The following is an 18,504-nucleotide window of genomic DNA, read 5'->3' on the forward strand; positions in this document are numbered from 1 at the left end:
ACATATATATATTTTTAGCAGAGATGTAAAATATATTGCCACAGGCATTACACACATTTGAAGGCCAAGGCAATTAGGGACAGGGTGAAGCAGGGACTTAGAACTCAATTTTGGTATTTTTAATAACACGTTCTTTGACAGATAAGTAAAGAGATATGATTACAGACTTAAGAGTATGTTTTTGCTAATCAACTTTATTTATTTGGAGAAATTGAGCCCCCATTATAAGGAAACACCCTTTGACCTCTTCTCTCTTGACTTTCAATGTAAGAGTCAATTCCAAGAGTTTTTAGCTAATGTCGCCTGAATACTTAGAATATTTTTTGACAAATTAAAGAGGCAAACGTTCATTTAAGTACGACTGACACGTCGCACTCATTTTTTAATGCAGCCTCGCACAAAGTGTCAAAAATTTCGTTTATTGACATTGTGTGACGTGACTGGAAGAAAGTTAAGTAAAGTTCAGTGGCATTTGGGGCGTGTCATTAGGGTATATGAGTTCGCTTAGCACTTTAGGCGAGCTGCCTTTATAAGTCCACAAACAGCTGATGATCTGATCATTTAAGCTAAGCTCAAATTATTATAAATTTTCAACACTAATACAACTTCATTCATTCATTACTATTCATAAGCTCATCAGAGTCATAACACTATATATTACCCACGTCTGTACGCAAAAAATTTCCATTAAGAAAAAACCAACCATAAAACTATTCTATTATTTATCCTATATTTGCTACGCCTGCAATTACATTCATCTGCGGTACGTTTCTGTGTGGGGTTTACCCTGTGTTTATGTAATAAACAATATTTATATCTGTTATCATCGATAACTATTTGCATATAACTGCGGTATATAACGCGCTTATCTTTCTCTTTATTTATGCATGACTATGTGCGATTATATATCCCACAAAATGTGCTGAGTCCAATATCTTGGTTGAGTGCTCCGGATTTGCTGTATTTTTAAAGTGGATTCCTTTGAATCGTTTATTCGCTTACCTTCTATTTTGGCTTAACGAGCTCTTTTTTGGCCACATAAAAAATGGCTATCAACCAGGCGGCAACAAAAACGACCTGGCCAGCAACAAAAACTTGGCGCTGCAGCACATGTGCTCCACCCAAACCTGCACCCTGGCCGACAACCGTTGCTCGACATTCCACTTCGGTCGATGCTACGAAATGTCCTTTAATTTATTATGCATAAAAATCTAACTGCAGAGGAGTTCGGCTTGATTGGCTTTTGTTATCTATCAGTGTTATCGATTAATCGATAATATTCAAATATGATGCGGCTGCTATGAAAATCATAAATCTCTTGTTATTGTAGTTTCCTAAGGGTATATGTTGTATAGCATAGAAAATATATCGATTAATCGGTAGCGAAGTGCAAAAGAAAATATAATTTTCTAATTTTCTAGTATTATATGATTTTTTGTCTGTTTATGAAACATATCTATTGTGCGATAACATAATTAGAATATACAAATTAATTGTACAGGGTATCTCTTAGTCCATATTCTTTGCTATTGCATTTTTTACTTGGTTTTTCGATTTATTTCCTTTCCTTCCTCTTTTTTTTTTGGCGATTCCTTGTTATCAAACCTGTGCTTCTATTTCCTATACCCTGTCCTCTTCTTATTCTTCTTCCATTGGCACCTCCCTACTCTTTCTCACTCATTTTGCTGTTATTCATGTCGTCAACATATCTGCTTTGAACTCTTAAATATACTTAGATACACGAGCCTACACACAAAAGCTGATGGGCATGAGTAAGCATGTGTGTGTGCGTGTGCGTGTGTTTTGTGTGTGTTTCTGCTTTAAAGGCCTTCACGCACACTTCGACAATTTCCAGTTCCAGTTTGAGTTCCGTTAGCGCCTCCGTTCGTACAATGCACTAAAATAACTGTAAATAACAATTTGCAAGTGGGTGTAAAAGAGGAAACACATGCTCAATTGTTGAGGCGTGCCAGACGGAGACAAACAGAGCCTAAGCCAGCGGCAGCGGCAGAGTGAGCGAGAGCGGCATCGGGAGAGCCAAAGCATATGTGTGTGAGTGAGAGAGAGAGAGAGAGAGAGAGAGTGAGTGAGTGAGTGAGAGCGGATGAGTCTATAAAACTGCAAGGATGCAGCAATAAAATGTTGGCGTTGAAACGGCAAACAGGAAAAAAAATATAACACTGAAACGATGGCGGCGATTTAAGCGTTGACGCTGACGACAACCGCAGGCAACCAGCAGCAGGCAGCGGGTGCTTCAGAGGGCGGCAGGAGTGGGTGCAGGAGCGGGGGCTAGGTGGATGAATCTGCTGGCCATATGTGCAGCCCGCTTGAACGGCGCCTTGGCCAAAAGCGGGTCGTTACGTTGACAACACCCAACAATTGTGGTGTAGTGTGACCCACATTTGAGGCGTGTCGTGTGGCCCTTAGAGCCATGCCCCCTGCACCACCGCCTCCTACCCATCCAATTGCCAACACCCCCAATAGCCTACCGATGGCATGTCTTCAGCCTTTATATTGAAATTGAAAAAAAAATTTTTCTCACTCTGCTCTGTTTTCAATAAACCGGCAAAAACAATGAGAAGACAGAGAGAGGGAGTCCTAAAGGGAGAGAGAAGCGACTCCAAAAGAGGTTCGCCTCGCACACAATTCGAGTGCAAAGTGTTTGAGTGAGATTATGAAACTCAAATAAATTTAGTGGAACTAACTTTTGCAAAAAAAAAAAAAACTTTTATTCATAAGCCCTAAGACACTTTTCTGTGTCGAACATAAATTTGGGCACTACTTGGGGGAACTGGCCAAACTTTATGTAAATTAAGTAGCTTTTGTTGAAATGAGTGTGGAATGGTGATGTGCATAATGAAATGTATAAATAGACTTTTGGGTACTTTTGGGCACTATATTCAGTCAACATATTCTTGATTAGCTAGGCCATTGGAGCAGATCTCGTTTCTCTTTAAGCTTTAATGGTATTGGTATGATGCTCTTCAGATCTACTATATATATCTCAGTTAGATTTATATACAGGTCTATATAAGTAATTAACGAGTCATAATCTTAATTCATATCACCCTTAGGCCTACTAAGACCTCTGAAACCTAATAGAATATGAGTTTTCATTTGATATTCTTGGAATTCCAAAGCCGCTTACAAAAAACATATTTATATTTATTTATTTACTTACAAAATATGTAACACGCAAAGTGTCATTTGAGTGACGTATCAATAATGCTTTAAAATAAATTATTTATAAATGCCAATCATAAAATCGAATAAATAAATAAAGGAACAATAAATACAAACTAATTGTTGTGTAAAGGTAGTAAAAATATGTATATTCACAATAGTCGGGTAGAGGCGACTACACGCTCTACAGTGGACCAATAACAACTAGAGTTACCTATCGATATCTATCGATACTTAATGCCAGGAGAGAGTGTAATCTATAACAATCTTAGCTTTTAGCTTCACTAATTGTAGATTGTATACCAAAAGTAAAGTTGTTGCACACAACTAATATGCCTTTTATACTATGTGGGCGAGCACAATAAATGCCAGAAAAATATTTTTGCTGGCAATGCAGAGCAAATTCCATTCCGTTTGGCAAATATAAAAAAAAAAAAAAGCATTTACAAATTCCTGACACTTATTTAATATATTTTATATACTTCAGCTTAGAATTTGCTTACAAATAAATATATTTAAATATATATGTATATATATATATACTTAAATATACATATATGTATGTATATAACATTAAGTCTTTATTTGTAGACATTTTGTGGGTCTGTGGCTAGGCCTTTGAGTGGCTTAAAGTGGATTAATTTAAAGCGTTTTATTTGTTTATTGTTCTTGTTGCTGTTGTTATTTTTGCTGTTGTTTGTGCGATGTTGCGGCTGCTGTGGCATCGCTTGATAAATGAGTTTTCCATGCGCAGAATTTGCCATTTTACGCAAAAATGATTGCCCGTGTTTCCCTGTGTGTGTGTGCGTGTGTGTGTGTGTGTGCTTTTACACTTGAATAGCTTGCCGCTGCAGTCTGCTTAAATATATACATATGTAAATATGTACATATATATGTGTATGTAAATATGTGCTCTTGCCAAAAAGTTTTGCACCATAAAAATCGGAATGTGAAATTGAGTAAAAAATAAAAAAAGCAGAAGTGAAAAGATTCTCGTCTTGCTACCAAGTTTTTTTGCCTGGATTATGGCTGGCCTTATCGGCTGTCAATTGGTTATACGAGATTGGCTTATTGATCATCGCTGGCGCTGTCACTTGATATGCAGCGTTCATAAGCGATAAACGATATATATCTCTGTATATACATATATATATATATATATATATATATATATATATATATATATATATATATATATATATATATATATATATATATATATATATATATATATATGTTGCAAACGTTAAGTAGCTCGACTCTTATTAGACTTGACTTAATGGGCAGACATATATATTATATGTGCACATATTATCTATATAATTTCGGCTATTATCTGACACACACACACAGATAGAGAGAGAGAGAGAGAGAGAGAGAGTGACATGATTGTGAGCTTCCTTTAGGCCTGGCGCACACATGAGTTATTAATTAAGTTTTACGTTTGAATGCATTTAAGCTGCCTTTGAGGAGTTTCCAACTGCGCCGCCTGCTTCAAAATAGTTTGCGAGCCTCAACAAACTTAATTAATGGGCTCAAATTTGTATTTGTCTATTTCAGAAAGGCTAAATTTAGGGTTATCTGAGTTTGGTCAGATACAAATTAGGCTTAATTATGTCAATTTGGCTAGAACTCTTTAAGTTGTTGTTTTACTAAGACTTGTTGCATTGAGCTTTAATCAGTTGTGTAAGCACATAAACTATGGCAAGCTGAGCTTTAAGCTAACTGCTTAGAATATAACAAATTAAGTAAAGCGTGTTTAATGTCAGTTAATGAAGTTTAAACCTTAAACTTCAATTAAAATCAATTATGCTGAAGCCCAACAATTAAGTTGACATTGCCTATTAATTATAGATCAATAATAATGAATCAAGCTTTAATTTTGTTTCTCATATTAAAAAAGTTGTAAGCCTGAAAAGGCTTTAACGTCATTGAATTAAATTATTATAAAACATACGGCTTTAAATCGCTTTCAATTCCATAATTGATAAATAATTGAGTTTTAAGCTTTAATGAGTTGATATGATAAGCTTATATAAGCGGAAGCTTTAATGACTTAATATGTATAAAAGTTATATAAGTTTAAGCTCTGAAGCTCTACAAATATTATTTAACAGGCTTTAGACTATGTATTATTAGAAATTGATAAATGAAAATATAAACATAAGTGCACTGCAATTCACTAAATTTTATTAAGCTTTCAGCTTAACCATGTTTAAGATATTTAAATGTTAACTGAAATGTTTTACTTAACTGACGTTAAGCTCGGCTTAGTGTCTTAATTTAGCTTTCAAATTGATTGTGAAATTTAATTCAGCTTTAATTTCTCTTAGGCAATACAATTACTGTTCAGGCTGTGTGAATTACAGATTGTTCGAGATTAATCCGCTCTTAATCGGCTCTCGGCTTCAATGTGAGAACACGTGTTGCTTTTATCAAAGCCATTTATTTTGAATGCAAAGCTGGCTTTCATTTAAATAACATTATTTGGGGCCTAGCTGAGCGCAGGTTGAAGGATGTGCTTCAGTTATTTGGCAAATCCGCATCGGGAATCCAGTTTATAGCACGTAGCGCCATAAAGTATGCTACATAAAATTCTCATTCGGCTTGCTTCTTGCCTGTTGCCTGTTCGCTGTCGGCTTAAAAGCACTGCCTAAGCTGATCTACAAAAATTTAACGCAGCTAATTAGCGAAGCCCACAAAAAATTACGTCGCTACGCAAAAGTAGAAATCTCTTTGAATCTAAGCAAGGCGAGGCCATCGACTAAGGAGAAGGAGGCGAAGCATTTGCATAATGCCAGCCAAAGCAAACAAAAAGTCAGCAATATGCAAAATAACTAAGAGCAGGAGAGAGAGTGAGCGAAAGAGAGGGAGAGAGAGGCCTATGGACAGCACTCATCAAATACAAATACATACATATGTATATACAAATTTATATATATATCTGTCTAAGCAGAGCGCTATAAAAAAGAAAAGGATAAGCAATTGCTTAAAGCCTTTAAAGCTGACAGCTGGCCAACACAAATGGGGTCAACAAATTGGCAACAGATTAGCCAAAAAGACGAAAAAACGTAAAGCAGCACCGACAGCAGCGCCATTTGTGTGCCCATTTGTGGCCATCAAATTGCAACAACCGGAAACTGTCCCCGAAACTCTGTATCACAGCGCGCAATGTGTTTCCGCTTGGCCAACAGAGCAAACCAAAGCAGAGCTGAGCAGAGCAAGGCGAAAAAAACGCGCCAAATTTGTTAGGGGAAATTGTGACAGCAGTTTCTGCTGGCATCCACAACATCCCCACCTTGACCATCGGCTTATCCTGTCGATGGATATCTTTAAAGCTTTGCTGCGCAAATTTACCTGCTGCAATCCTTGGGGCGACCCGTAATCAATAAGTGGCCCATAAATTTTGTGAGCTGTCAGCAGAAGTTGTCATTGTTGGTGTTGTTGTCTGGTGGCACTTCTTGTTGTTGTTGTTGTTGTTGTTGCTGTTGCTGTTAGTTATTGGTCACATGTGAATGATGAGTGCTTGGCACTTACAGCCAGTCACCAATATCAATACACGCCCAATCTACGCCCACACGCATAGTCAATTGAAAACTAACAAAAAAACTTTGCCTTGAAGCATAATTGACTGCTGAATACTCGCTCAAATTGTAAAAAAAAAACTTAAATTGAATAAAATATTCAAATTTGTAAACCTCAAGAGAGAAATAAAAAACATTTCACAGAACTTCAAGTTTTAAGCAGCAAAAAAATGTTAAAAATATATTAAACTAGAATAATTGCCTGCCAGGTATTATAAAGCATTCCACCTTACAAAATACCCCGTAAAAAAATACAAAAACAAATAAACTTCTTTGATTATAGACAGGCAGCGCAGCTCAACAAAAAACACTTGCTCAAGCTAAGCTTCCAAGCTCTACAGCTGTCAAGAATATATATTTTATGTCAATTTGCCACGCCCCCGGTGGGCACAAATCTAAGCAGTCTCTCAGCAGAGCTTATGCTGTAGCCTCTACAGCTGTCAAGAAGATATCTCGCAGCAGAGCCTACCTACCCAATATATATATACCCAATTTCGAAATCATTTACCCGAAAACCAATATACTCTTATCAAGTCATCAACTATTGGCAACATAAAATGTTGGCCCTTTTGCTCTGTTGATTTTAAGCTAGTTTTTTGTTTGGCTTTGGTTTTTGGCAATTTCGCCTTGTTTTATTTATTGTTGTTGTGGCCAATTGGCTTGTGCAATATCTTTTTCATTTGGCTGGCATTTGCGACAAAAGCAAACACACTTAAAACTTTGCAATCAACTGAGACAAGTTCCAGCAAATGGAAGACTATAAAAATAAGAGCCAAAGTGAAAACGAAAACTTGCAATGCGTAAATTAATTAAGGAAATTTTGATGAGAAACTTTCAGGGGAACAAGCCTAAATCAAAGACAAATAAAATCAATGTAGGCAAAATGCAATTGTGGGGAGAGAACGACTAGAAAATGCCCTAAATGGAGGCAGAGATAAATGATTGAAGCATGAGAGTCAAATGTGAGAATGTATTTTAATATTTCAAATCTTAACATATTAATTTATACTCATAGAAAATATGTTTAAGATGATTCGGATTTAGAATGTTCACAGGATACTCTGTAAACAGCTCTGAGGCCCAAAAGCTATTTCAAACTAATCAAAACATTTGAAAGTTAAGCAATGAATAATTCAATTTGTTTACCACACAATAAATATAAATAATAGGCATAAAAAACTTTAGCCTCGCGAGCAAAATAAAACACATTTCTAATAGCTTTAAGTGCGCTACTTAAGAATTTCTTGGCGATAAGAACCAAAACAGTTGAAAACAAAATGCTTAAATTAAGTTAAAGTAAAGTTAATCAAGAGTGATTGGCTAATTATCCATTATCCTGCATTGTAAACATATCCTTTAAAAATTCCAGCAAATATTCATAAATGAAATGTAAAAATGAACTCGAAATTTTATGCGCTATGCAAACTCATCTTTACAATTTTATTTTTGTCAATGGCAAAAAATATCTCTCTGAATATATTGCAGCAGCAATATGCGTTAAATAAATCAAAAATTAATTAAAATGTCAACAAAAAATTAAAATATGAGCAGCGGCTACAAATAATAGTAAATAATTACATTCTGTCGTTTTTTCATACTCATTCCCGAAAGTGAATCGTTAGTATATTGGGTCTGTCCCATGTCCGTCCTGCTGTCCGTCTGTTTGTATGAATGCAAACAAATTCGACGCAAATTGGAAAATGGATCTGACGGTGTTTAAGCTGTTAATAAGTACTCTGCAGTCGGTAAGGCCCGACTGCTATGTTCTAACTGGGTTTTAAACCAAATTATTGTGTTTATTAATGGTTATTATTTCACATTATTAGATTAGCTAGAAAACATATTTAATTTAATTATATTTATAGGCAAACAAAATGTACATATGTAAGTTTATATATGTTTTATTTTCATAAGTATCAAGATAAACAACTATCAAATATTATTATTTGATCATGAAATTGTATTTTACCTGCAATTAATATTCTTCTTTTAAAAACTTTGTTATTTTTAAATAGTTTTTATTTTGGTTTGTGTTTTTTGTATATTTTTTTTTATCTGTAATCAAAACACTTTAGTTGCTAAACTACATTTTTATAAAATATAGTCATATGTTGCGCGTTTGCCTGTCCAAAGATTCAACAATCTATCTTATATATATTTGTTGTTGTTGCCTTTTTTTTACCGTTTTTGCTTATCTTAGACGGCCGCGTATATCACGTGAAGAGCAACAACAACAACAGTAACAACAACTATAACAACAAAGTAGAAATGAACAAAGCACAGAAAAAATTTACAATTGAATTTTTACTACTTTTTTTGCGGTATTTTTCTTTGGTTTTTTTTATTATTATTTTTCTTCTACTTTGTTGTTGTTGCTGTTTTTGTTTTTTGCTAATAATTTCAAATTGTTTGCCGCGTGCGCCGCCTTATCGACATTGATTTGTTGTTATTGTTGTTGTTGTTGCTTGAGTTGCTTTTGTTGTTATTATCGCTGTTGTTGCTTTATCTATTTGTTGTGTTCCGCGCCCGCTTGGCATTTACATTTTCATATTTGTCTCATATATTTTTCCAGCCTTGTGACACAAATCAACTAAATATTGCCCAAACAAATGGCAAATGACAAATGTGCAAATAGTAGCAAAAGGCAAATGACGATTGACTGGCACGCGGCGTATACGTAATACAAATTGAAGCGACTCAACACACACCAAAAAGAACGCGCTTCGAATAATTCTTTACCCCGACTCGCTTAACTTTTACGTAGCCGCTGGCGCACACAACGTAATGCACACATACACACACATCGACTGAGACAGAGACGGAGAGCGCGAAACGGCGTCGTCTGCCGTTTGTCCAATTGGAAGCGTCCGTTTTGTAGCTAGCGCTGCAGCCACAGAACTGAAACTGAACGCAGTCGAAGCACTTGAAACATGGCCAAGCGCTGAACAGCCAAAGCCGTGGCCAAAATGCCGCAGCGTCGTTTTGCAGTCGTCGACGGCGGCAGCAGCAGCGACGGCGGCAAAGTCTCTTTGCCAATGGGCAACGGCACTCGTCCGAGGACAGGAGTGGGCGCGGGGGAGGACGTGCTGGCTGCCAGTCTAGCTATGAATGAGTGAATGCCAACTGACAAGTGGGCGGCAAGTGTCAGACTGCGAGCGAAGATACCAGAATGAGTGAGTGAGTGAGTGAGCGAGTGCATACGAGAGAGCCGCAAACGAAGAGAGCGCCACGAACGTAGCCGAAGTTGAAAACATCGCATATTCTATGTTCTCGGACACTGTCGCCAGGAACAGTGAAAAGAGCTTGAGTTCGTTGAGCGCTTATTTGAGCTAGCAGATATTTATATTAATTCTTTGCATTTTAATTAACTGCAATTATTATATTAATTATTATATATTTAATAACAATTTATATTTAATAAATTTGCTTTTATAACATTTATGGCTGGGTATTATTTACTGGCTTCTTTAGCGAATTTGCACCACTGTGCGTATATGCAATTCGTTGCACTGATTGATAGCGTTGCGAATATTTTGCGTGGGCAACCGGCAGACGAAATGCGTTACTCTCTTTGCAATTGCGCTCTGCCTCTCTCACGCTCTCTCACACATACGCGCACACACTGTTTGCTCTCTTACTCTGTCGCTCTTGAAGGCGCCAAGAAACAGCTGCTTTATGTTTATTTGTTTGCTTGTTTGCCTTTGCTGTACCGTTGCGCTGTCACTGTCAAGACGTCTACGTCGCCGTCTATATCCAAGTAGCTAAGCCTTGTCTTCGCCTTCGACTTGCACTACTCAATTGCTGTCATAGTTCTTAGCGTGCCCCGCCCGCCGCCCTCTTGTTGTTCGTTCGCCTCCTTTAACTGCCTGCCGCCACATCAACTTTTATGGCCTTCAAATTGTTTCCAAAACGCTGCCCCACCATACCACACCGCGCCACACCACCCAGCCCCGCCCAGCGGGAGGCGGTCGTCTCTGCAGCGCAGCTCGCCGGCTGGCAGCATTATCAATTGCCGCCGCCCACGCTAAAAGATTTGCTCCATTTCATTTCACTCTGTGCCATTTGCAGTCTGTTTTGTTTTGCTTTCTTGTGTTTTGTTTATCATTTACCGTTTGCTGCACATATATATATATATATAGATATATATGTGTGTGTGTATATGTATGTATATGTGCGCAGTTAAGGGACAGGTGCCCCTAGCGCAACCTGCACGCCTTTCTTCTACTTCTTTTTTTTTCTTGACTCTACCTTGCGCGCTATCACCTGCCATTGTTGTCTCTCTGTTTGGCCAGCATTTAGTTCACGGAGCAGACGGTAACTAGTTTTGCATCTCTTGTTGCCATTTACCATTTGCCATTTGCCAGTTTCCAGTTGCCGGCAGAGTTGTGGCAAAAGTTTACCTAAATTCTGCGCATCGTTTTCATTGTTTACATTTAGCTTGGTTCCGTTATTTATTTGCTTTTCCCAACGGATATTTGCCCTCTGCTGCTACTTTCAGCTGCTCTTTGCCGTTGGGCTTCCCCCCTTTTCCCGCCGGCTCCTTTGTTAGACTAGGGTGAATTTTTTATGGCGCGTTGAATGGCGCTTTGTTAAACAAATTTGTGGTTTCTGATAAACAACTCCTAAGAAACGTATGAAAATTATATGAGATGGCATATGCGATCCGATAGGGGACATATCGATCGAATATTATATTGAAACAGGATAATGATTGAACCCAAAATACAGAGAATATTTTGGTGCATTGATATTTCAGTTTTCTATAGGCTCGTATATTTATATTTTTATCTAGCCTTTAAGGGTGCACTCTATTATTATTATTATATATAGCAATGGGGCTTTTCCCGTTTACCCACTTTTTGCTATAATCATTTGATTCGTGATAAGCCTCGTCGCAATATTGTGTAATTTAATTATAAGAGTATTTCAAAGTTTATGTGCAGCTGAGCGCCTTTTTATGATATTGTCTTACGACTGCATTTCAGGCTGGCGGATGATAAGGAAATGTTCATTTTCTTTTCATTTCGCTCTTTTTTGTTTCTTTTATCAAAATCCGTGTGTTAAGTGCTTCAATGACTGCGCAAATTGCAATGACTGAATTTCATAGTTCATAATTTTCGCCATGCGCAGCTGTTGGATATTCCAAATGTAATTGGATTTTCCTGAGGGAGCGGGCAAAAGCTAAAGGTTACAAATAATGTAAAGGTCTTAAATTTCAGACAAGTGTGGTAGAGCTGAGTAAATATGGCAACTAATTGAAGATAGTATTATAAGGAAACTTTATTTATAAGAACATATTTTATAAATGGTACAGCTATACATATATATATATATACCTTTAAAGTAAAGGTTATTCCCACTGCTATTGCCAACTGCCTTGCCATTATCAATGAAGCATAATCTACAAATTGTTTATATTATTTATGATTCGTTAAGTTTTTCGCACACGCGCTTATCATTGGAATTTTATATTATTATTATTATATATTTTTTGTATGCTTATGTTTAATCTAAAAGACTTATTTGAAGTACAAATTCCATGAATCATGAGTGGAAGTTTTTTGGGAAATTATTATAGAATTTGTATGCTTTTTATACCCTGAACCCATTGAAAATGGGAAATCAGGGTATAATGGTTTTGTGAAAAGTATGTAACAGGCAGAAGGAATCATCGCAGACCCCATAAAGTATATATATTCTTGATCAGGACGACGAGCTGAGTCGATATAGCCCTGTCCGTCGGTCCGTCCGTCCGTCCGTCCGTCCGTCCGTCCCTCCGTCCGTCCGTCCGTCCGTCCGTCCGTATGAGCAAAAGGATCTCAGAAGATATAAGAGCTAGAGAGCTGAAATTTGGCATGCATACTCGTGTATACCATAGGCAGTACAAGTTTGCTTTATTTTTTCGATAACTCGCCCGATAACTTTTTTATCGAGAATAATCGAAAAATCGACATTGTTTTTTCTGCCTAATTTGAACACTTTTAGACCTGGACACTTCAAATTTGCGCTGTATATAGAGTTAATAGACACAAAGATTTTGTAATTTACAGATTTTGGATACCACGCCCCCTTCGCCCCCAATTTGTAAAAAACGCATTTCAAGTACTAGAGACTTGTGCTTTGGAACGTACACACATTTTAGCCATATGATTACGCTTTAAAAGTTTCATTAGGATCGTATGCCTACAAAAGAAATTATTTAACAAATAAATTCTCATAATATTGCCCACACTGCAGTGCAGCCCAAGCGCAGCCGCTGCTAGCTGCGCAGTTTGCAGAGCGCGTGCTTATACGTGCATGTGTATGTATGTGTGCATAAAAGAAGTCCAGAATGATTAGAATATCAGTTTGGAGGGTTCAGGGTATCTCCTAGTCGAGCAGTCTCGACTGGAGCCTTCTTACTTGTTTATACTTACTTTTAAAAGTAGTAGTAAGATTTAAAATCGGTTAAAGTTTATACCGAAAGCCTTTCCGATTTTTATCTGATTTGTAAAATACTACTATTACAACTGCTACTATTTTAAGTCTACTGCTAATATTTTCACTACTATTACAACTTATGCAACAGATTTTAATACTGCTACTATTTTTACTTTTATTATAACTACCGCTACTAATTTGACTACTATTACAACTTTTGCAAAAACTACTACTTTAACTACTGTTTCGACTACTTTTACTACTACTATTTGAAGATACTACTATTATAATTTCTATGACTACCTCCACTAAATTTGCATTTGAAATAGATTTTACTATTCTCAAACATTTTGATTAAAATTACAGTCAAAACTCAAATTGTTTCTTCAATTCAGTGCTAAAAATGGCAGCAGTTTTGACTAGGAGAGGGAGTTATGAATGTCGCAAATTAAGGAAAATCACCCTTGGCTCAAATCCCTAGAGTCAACATTGCAGAGCACTTAAATTGCTATTCAGCTGCATTGCTCGAGGTCCTTAAACTTTGCCCATGCACACAATTTCATTGCACTGCAGCGTCAGATTTAACGATGCTCTTGGCTCACAAATTGTCCAGAAATCGATTTACTTCAGCCTCATATGCCAATTGCTGCATACTCAATTCAGTTAAACAAGCAGCAAAGATTAATTTTCGCCTAGTTCAGGCTACTAATAAATCGCATCCTGTTCCGCCTAGCCAGATGCAGACACACACAGATTGCTTATCAAATTGCGAAACCCATTAAAGGTGTATGCGTTGTGTGTGTGTGAGTGAGAGTGAGTGTGTGTGGTTGAGTGAGTGTGTATGTGTGTGTGTGTATTATTGCAAAATTTGCTAGCCAAAATCTTTGGAGCGCAACATGTCGCATTGTTCCACTTTGTAGCTGCTGCTACAGTTGCTGTCTCTCTCACTCATACGCGCAGTCACACTCACACCCTACCTCGCTCTCTCTTTTTGACCCCTTCTCTCTCCGTCCTCCTCCTTACATGCGGCAGCTGGCCACCCATCAAGGCGTCTGCCATTGCCAGGACAGGCGTTTCACTTTGGTTTCCTCTACAGGCAACTTTGTCGCTGTTGTTACTCTTCTTGTTGTTGTTGGTGTTGTTGTTGCAGCATCTCTGTTGTGCGTGGCTTTTTATGTTTCTTTTTTATTGTTTTTTTGTTTTTTGCCGCCATTACATTGTTTTCCTTTTGTTTAGCGGCGGTTTTTAGTTGTTACCCCGCTGCCCAGAGTTTAGCCACACTTCTCAAACATTCTCTCTATACCTAACCCAGTCTCTTGTCATCTGCTTGACTATGCAGCTGGGCCGAAAACTTTGACTCTAACGCCATTCAGTTAGGGTATCAATGCAAGGTGCAATACATTCAGACAATGGCTTTGTCGGAGTGCGAACAAATTGCTGCGGAATCTGTGTGGAAGCAGACATTGTTCGCTTATGTTATGCTTGGCTAAGCTCAAGAGTTAGATAAATGAGAGAAATGTTAATGAAAAGGGCTCTCATAATGCTAATGTTAACGTAAAGCGAGATGATAACAATATTTATAATGATAGGGCAAAGGTTAAGGACAACGATTAGGATAAAAATAATGGTATTTTTATTTGAATGATAATGATAATAATATTATAGACAATAAAAAGGAATATATTTAAAATAATGACTATTACAATGGCAATAACAATCATAATGATGATGCCAATGCCAATGACAATAACAATGAAAATAACAATGAAAATGATAATGATAATGACAATCAAAATAATCATAATTAATACTCATGCATATAATGATAATTGGAATAACAATGTTAATGATGATGATAATAGTTAATAAATTTATAATATCAATGATCATGATAATACTACTAATTATATTTCTAATCATATTTATCAAATTCAAATTTAAATTAAATTTAAATTTGGTATAAACTCTCTTACTCCATTTGAATTTAAGATATAAAAGGGTATTCCCTCCTCGTCATGCTGTTGGAGAAACTCATTTAATTGAAATTGTTTATTTTGGCGCCAAGTTTCGTTACGTTTTTGGCAACAATGTTGCCAGTTAGCAGTGTGCGGGGTCTGTGGGTCTGAGGGGGACGCATGTTTTGCGGGGGTGCCAAATGCCGTGTGGAATGCGAAGTCCTAAAGTGTGAAGCAGTTACATGGGAAAATATTTGTACACGCAGGATATGCAAAAATATGCTGAGTACATGAACAGGTGACGCTGATGGCGATGATGCCGTTGATGATGTTTGGAATGATGGCCATCATGATGATAAAGGCATTGCTAGAGCACGCCCTTTGTCTGCGCTTATGAATAGTTGGGGAAAATTTGTTGTGGCACGCGCTGGAAAATCGCTTTGCAAGCGTTTTTTTTTTTTTTTTTTTGCTGGTTTTCTTAGTGTGCGTGACTGAGTTAGTTGGGCAGCAAAAAAGTTTTCTAACTCCCAAACACACTCTCTGTGAACTTTGAGCAAACTCTCAGCGATGGATTTTTAATTGCATTTTTCGGCAACTTCGTATGATTTTTTTTTTTTTAAAGCCCAGTGGATCCGAAGCGATTTTTGGACAGACTTAACGTATGCATAGCGGACAGCATTTTTTTTCCACAAGCGAGTTTATTAAAGAAGTTAAGTAAATAATTGTGCGGCTTATATATGCACAGATATTTGTTGAAAAAACTTTAAATGTTTTTTAATTTTTTAATTTTTGGTTTTTTTGTATAGTGTGTCACATGCGTTTTTAATTGAAATTCATTTGGTGCTTTTATTGAAATTGCATTTTTAATGTTCGTTTTTTGCGGCATGAATAATAGAATAGAATTCTCGTTAGTCGCTCGGCAAATTGTTGATTCAATCTAAATATTTAATTATGTGCTTTACGACTGCCACTGGAAAAGGACCAACAAATGCGACAGCGGGAGCCACTGGAACGGACGACAACTGTTGACATTTGAATGACATTGAAAGGGCTTCGAATTGAGCAAAAAAGTTGCGTTTTTTAATAGGTCAAGAGCTCTTAACGCGAATTGCGGTTGGTATTCGAAATGGAAACCTTTGTAAACCAAAGGCATAAATGAAAAGGAACCTAAGTAAACAAATAAACGAAAAGAAATTCAATTAAATTATTAAATATGTGGAAAGAGCAAAATTGCGAGTCGCAAAGTATTTGAGAATATAAATATAGATATAAAGATCAGAATTTATCATGTATGTTCCACATGGCTTGGGCACACTTTTCATATATTGGGATACACACTTAACGTATTATGTCAAATCAGATTACAATAGACATACATTCCACATATGTTCCACATGGGATCCACACAAAATGGTACATATGCAATATAACATGAAATCAAATAAACCCATTTATATTACACAAATTAACATACGTTCCACATATGTTCCACATAGATTCCACAATTTGTACATGCACTGCATCAAGAGATCAAGCCGTGCCTCTGCCTTGACAAATTGATTACATATACGATTCACACACCATCCACAGCGTAAAATATATCATATTGTTCAAAAGGTTTCTTTAAAGCCAGCCGCAACAATTGACACACATTCCACCCACAACCCACAAAGTGTCTAGAAAGTGGAGAATAGAATTGATGAATCGATCTTCACAGCTGCCCAGAAAATGCTTCAATTTGCGTTCAAGTATGAATTTCTGAAGCACTCATCCAATTATTATTGTGCTCATTATTGGAAGCTGACCTCAATAGCGGTTTGAGCTACAATTTGTGGCACCAGATACAACTGGCCAATAACTTTTAGCCTGACTCTTCAAGTAGAACTTTTCTTAACAACATTTGTTGCACGTTGCTCTGGTTGTTGCTATTGCAATAAGGTAACTGAAACCATCCACCCGACCGCCCGCCCGCTCATTAATCAAACTTTTGCTCTTTTGTTCAATATTCCTTCTTTTCCGCGTTTTGTTATTTTCTATTTCTTTGGCTCTTGTTGTTTGTTATTATTATTATTGTTACGCTCATAAAGTTTTTAGCCCGAGGGCCGCAAGCCCAGTTGATGACCCCACACGCAATGCCTCTTTTGACCAGTCATGTGTCCCGCCTCTCTTCCTCACACTCTCACTCTCTCGCTTGTCTCTCTCTCCCTCTCTTTTATTCTCTCTATTGCTGTCTGTGCATATTTCGCTTGGCATATCAGTTAACGTTTTTTGTTTGACTTTGTGATTTGGCGATATGACGCAAAGCAAAAAGACTGTCAACAAAAAGCGTCTGAACTGAATAGAATTTTATATTTTCTTTTGCCAGAATTTAACGTTTAACGGTTTAAGCCATAAAAAGTGGCTATTCAAAAAAGACTAAGACTAATGATATATTCAATTTGTTCAATACACTTTTAACAAGTTATGCATATTTAAATATTTTTTATAGGGTATGCTCTGCTTCTTCTCCTCTATCTCTAATAACTTTTTTTTTTTGTATTCTCTGTCACGTCAGTTAAAACAAAAGGCTGTCTGTTCATTTTTGCCAGTTTTTCATGAGTTTTATTTTATATTTTTTTGTTGAACATGCGAGACACTCGATTATTGGATAGCTTAACGCAATTTGACGCAATATTGAAAAGCGAAAAATAAATAAATAAAATACTTTAGCCAGCACGTAGAAATAAAGCGTTTTATCTGGAAATGTCATAATCATCATGCGACAAATACCGGAAGGCAGTAAATGACCGTAACATAGTTCCACAGATAAAACGAAGAAATCGTAGAGTCTAACAATTGTAGAATAATTGCGGAGGGCTACGTGCATAGATATCAGACAATAAATAAAACCTGATAATGGAATATCAAATATGCAATGTTAGAGTTTCACAAACTATTTATGATATTGTAGTACGCTTTACGGATCCTCCATAATATAGTAAATACATAATTAATCGATATTTTAAATAGGTTCCACAAGCAGAATTCTATTACATTAAATATTTGTAAAATTCGTATCTAATGCAGTTCATAATTAAGGATTTATATATCATTTACATTTTATGTTCCACAGCCGATAGGTTTGTTTTAAATGGATAAGTATGTTCCACTTGTGATCCACAAATGGTCAACTTCATGTAATATTTCATATGAAATCTAATATGGAAAATAGTTCCACAACCTAAAGTGACATCTGATCAATTCATTTATGTAGACATGAATATGTTAAATACCTTCCACATTTGTACTTATTTCTAGCAGTATATAAAGCATTAACTTGGACTTCATTGTTCTTCGAGTAAATTCATGAAAGTGCATACCAC

At 36.6% G+C, this 18,504-nt stretch overlaps 1 protein-coding gene across 4 annotated transcripts in view; it reads right to left on the reverse strand.

Moving 5' to 3' along the window:
- LOC6582041 (protein phosphatase 1 regulatory subunit 16A) overlaps positions 1-18,504 on the reverse strand; it is a 43,744-nt gene that overhangs the window by 16,459 nt on the left and 8,781 nt on the right. Inside the window, exon 1 of one of the 4 annotated variants that reach the window (XM_002007718.4) lies at positions 8,737-9,039. The exons of the other annotated variants lie outside the window; for them this stretch is intronic. The gene's annotated coding sequence lies outside the window, so the exon portion shown is untranslated. Of the gene's footprint in view, positions 1-8,736; positions 9,040-18,504 lie in introns of those variants that run through there. 4 annotated transcript variants of the gene reach the window in all.

This window comes from Drosophila mojavensis, unplaced genomic scaffold (assembly GCF_018153725.1).
Source record: "Drosophila mojavensis isolate 15081-1352.22 unplaced genomic scaffold, ASM1815372v1 contig_74, whole genome shotgun sequence".
In the NCBI taxonomy this organism is placed as follows: Eukaryota; Metazoa; Arthropoda; class Insecta; order Diptera; family Drosophilidae; genus Drosophila; species Drosophila mojavensis.